The sequence below is a fragment of the Austrofundulus limnaeus genome, unplaced genomic scaffold, assembly GCF_001266775.1.
Source record: "Austrofundulus limnaeus strain Quisiro unplaced genomic scaffold, Austrofundulus_limnaeus-1.0 Scaffold173, whole genome shotgun sequence".
In the NCBI taxonomy this organism is placed as follows: Eukaryota; Metazoa; Chordata; class Actinopteri; order Cyprinodontiformes; family Rivulidae; genus Austrofundulus; species Austrofundulus limnaeus.
This window is the reverse complement of record NW_013952575.1, coordinates 109,951-114,167: the sequence shown is the minus strand read 5'-3', so window position 1 is coordinate 114,167 and position 4,217 is coordinate 109,951. Positions and strand designations below refer to the sequence as shown.

At 40.5% G+C, this 4,217-nt stretch overlaps 1 protein-coding gene across 12 annotated transcripts in view; it reads left to right on the top strand.

Moving 5' to 3' along the window:
* The window catches only part of mecom (MDS1 and EVI1 complex locus), a 159,418-nt gene that overhangs the window by 125,142 nt on the left and 30,059 nt on the right, over positions 1–4,217 (top strand). The gene's annotated exons all lie outside the window — the stretch shown is intronic.

The following is a 4,217-nucleotide window of genomic DNA, read 5'->3' as shown; positions in this document are numbered from 1 at the left end:
ACACACACACACACACACACACACACACTCTCCTGGAGGATGTGCTGGAATGCACACCAAACAGGCCTTCCCAGTGTTTCCATGCGGCCCCCTCGGCTGCAGCCATACACACGGGTCCTGCAGCAGCTCACTGGGTTGAGGTCAGTTTGCAACCCATACGGGAACGACCCCCTCCCCTATGCCTTTCTCTCTCTGTTCTCCACTTTGTCCCAAATGACTTCACATAGACTTTGCAGCAAACTCCAAAATCACTTTGCACATCACCTGATTKTGTCTAGCTCCAAAAGGTGGGTTATGATGTTTCTCCCTGTCTGTGTCTGTGTGGTGGTGGTGGTGGTTGGGGGGTATTTGTCTGTCTTTAGCAAAATATCTCATGAACCACCAAACAGGTTTTAATGAAACTCTCAGAGATTAATTGTTGGATGAACGTCTACGACTGATGGCAAATCAATCATCTCAAACACAAAAGTGGCTATTTAGTCATTTTCACAGCCATTGAGCTAAATTTGCTGTGGCAGTAGCTGATACTCATCCTCAACTCATGCTTAAAGGGGGTATTATGTTGTGATTCTTGTGTTTTTGTTATTTTTGGTAATAATTTTCAGATTGGTTTTTCATTGTTTGGTATTGTCTTATTTTTTCATTTCCTCTTTTCAGTTTCCTGTGCCATGTTTACCTCAGTCAGCTTCTTAGCATTTTTCCAGCCTGCCACACTCACCTGTCCTCAATTGTAATCACCCAGCTGTTTCCTACTTCCACTCAGCCCTGTTTGTATTTAAGGATCTTCTCTTCATCACTTCAGCGTCTGACCATTGCTTACCCATATTTGTTCTCTGCCCCATGCCCCATGCCCCGATTTTTTGTTTTGTTACCTTGCCACCACGTTGGCTTATTTCTTTATTAAAGTCTTTAATTACTTTAAGTTTGGTCTGCCTGCCTGCATTTTGGGTTCACCTCACCACCAAGTCGTGACATATTATGTATTTTCCAGGCACATAGTTCAATTCTATACCACAATCARGTAACTATGTTACCTATGGTTGTTCAAAAATAAATTTGACTTTATATCATAGTCTGTCATAGTATTTAAATGTCTTGAAATTGGCCTCTTGTCTCTTTAAGAACCTCTACCGTTTCCAACTCTCCCACTTCAGCACATCTTCAAGATAATGCTTCAGGGTAGGGGTGCTGTGTGGTTTGGGAGCTCAGATGCAGACTGAGCTCCAGGGAGGAGCTTTGTGTAARTGGGTGGAGCTTTGTACCAGCAAGTGTTTAGGCAGCTCCACATGGCTACCTCAGGAGATTCAAGCATTTATCAAATGTGTAAATGAGTCAAAACAACACTCTGGGTATGTTTTTGATGAGGGAATGACATAATGTGATATAAAGCTTAAAAAGGTTGATGTTGCCTAATATTACACACACACACACACACACACACACACACACACACACACACACACACACACACANCACACACACACACACACACACACACACACACACACACTCACAACAAACCCCTTTAAAGCACACCATTGCACAAGAGCTTTGCCCAAAACATCGACTGTAAATAGAATGAGCTCTTTTTTTGTTTGTTCCCTAAATATAAAAAAAATTACTGAGCACATTTTAACAACATTTAAACATTTCCAACTGATTACCATTTGATATTTAACCTGTTCAAAATGTCCACCATAGGTCGTTCAAAATGTCCACCATAGGTTTTGACCTTTTCAAACACAAAATTGGCTAAAATTCACCTATTAGGCTAAATGTAGTAGCTGAGAATCATTCACAATTGCAATGCATGTTATTAGATCACGTGACATTGCATGAGATGTCCATGTTTGACAAAAACAGGTATAACTTTGTCAGCTGGGCAGCTGTGGCTGAGTGGTTTGCTGGTGGTAGTCAGAGGGTCCGGTGGCAATGGTGAATGTCTGACTTTTGTCAGTGTGCCCCAGGGCAGCTGTGGCTATTATCGCCATCAGTGTGTATGAATGGGTGAATGACTGATTACAGTGTGAAGCGCTTTGGAGTTTTAATAAAGTGATGTACAACTTGTGCAAGTCATTCACCATTTCACAACATACGAGGTTCGTAGTTTTTTTTTTTTCTGAATGGGTGATACACATTCAATCAAGGAATATAGGCTTTTTATTGCCATAAAGCTTGTCCAAAAGGATTAAAAGTGTTGGCTGACGATACTGAACCTCAGATCAAGTCAAAACTCAAATTCTTTGATCAAAAAAATGCTCATGTATGAATTGGTTTCAGCGTGACCAAGCGTTTAAAATAAACACATGCACACAAAAATAAAATAAAATAAAGCCACAAGCGAAACAAGCAAGGAGCCATTAAAGCAACTCAACCCCATCTGAAGAATTTCACAGCACTTTAAAGACCCAGCATCAGCACGCTCGCTGCTCGTTGCAAGAGTCTTCGGAATGAGTATGAAACGCTGCGTGTCACGATACAGTCGGAGCTTAACGCGCCCTGAAGCCTGTTGGGTTTGTAATTTGTCGATAAACAGCTTATCCACACCAGTCTTTGACGCGTCACAATGGTTCTGACAAAAGGCAGTGGGCATAATTCAGATAAAACACATGTATTTCATCTTTCAGAACACTGTTTATGGCAAAATGCTCAAACAAAATGTGAATTAGAGCCGGTGCATTGCAAATAACTCTCCTGGATTATTAAACGAACAAGTGTTTTATATTCACCCCGCTTCAGTCTCGTGTGATCATTATATATTCAAGCACAGAGAATGGCTGCATCTTTCATGTCATGCTTTGACGCCTTATCATAGATGTTTTGCGATGCGGTTAACGCGAACAAGAAAAGAAATGGGCAACTTCTTCTAATAAATCAGAGGGTTTTCACTCTTGAAACGATGCAAAAAAGAGAGCACAAACACTGAGTTTTTAAATCTACTTTTCTTTTCTTTTCTTTTCTTTTGGCTTTGGGGTGAGTCTACTCAACCTTGTGTAAAAAATATATATCTGCCCCTATATAAGTTACAACTCTCAGTTACAAGTCTGGGAATAAAGTAGGGCAACTGCTGATCATAAATAGATATTTAAGTCATAAAATTGTAGTCTGTTCCTCGATTCATGCAGGGTTTTTTTCACTTTTTATGATTTTCTTTTTTGGTGATAAAAATGTTTCACATCAGCAACAAATTGAATTCATAAATAGTTTAAAGCATCTCATTCTCCCCCTGAAATGATAAAAGTTGCATTCAGTTGATCACGCCATCTCCTGGTGGAAGAGACAAGTACAGCTTCTCTTCACCAGCGGGGCCCAAGTCTGATTCAAAGGGAGTCCAGCCCCTCTTTTACCCTCCTGTGAAACAAAAATTCCGCATGGTTTTCCTCTATTTTTCCCCCAGATATTTCCTCCTTTTGAGTAAAAAACAAAAATAAAAACATACAACAACTCTCAAACTGCTCCTGATCCTCTATCAGACCCGGAGAGGCCCGTGAAGCAATCACTTTCCCAGATTACTTGTATTTAATACACAATGCATCATAAAACAAATCCCTCATCCTGACAGGAAGAAAATAGAATAGCTCATTCGACTTGAGCTTTCCCAATTTATGGCTAAATTAAAAAGGCTTCCAACAATGGACAAGTCGAGCAGAGGCAGGAAATCAATGACCAGGGYGGAGCAGGGTGGGCAGGAGGGGGTTTCTCCCGTGGCTTTCAAGGAGCGCAGCATGATGGGAATGGGTGGCAGGGTCCTGCCTTATTTACACATGATTTTTCCTGTCTTTCCTGTACATTTGCTCTGCGATTCCACGAAAAACAATGGGCATTATCTGGGATGGAAGGTCAATGTCACAGAGTGAGGAGTTATCCATCATCATCATCATCATCATCATCATCATCTGCTCTCATCAGCCAAAAGCAAACCCCACTCACCCACCCCACCCTCTCTGTACTCCCAGGTTTTAAGAGCTGCCTGATAAACTCCTCTCATATCAGGGATAGTTCAGTTTAAAACTCTTGGATTTCAGTAAAAAACACTAAGCAAATAAAATGTCTCTTTTTTTTTCTCCCAAGGAAAAAATTGTCTTTGCTTTGACATTTATTTTATGAACAGAAAATTGTGAATTATGGAGGAAGATCTCTCTCTATTTCAAATCGTTAAATGTTGGAAAATAGGCCAAAGCCTCATATTGTTTGGATTTTTTTAATAGTTTTTAAAC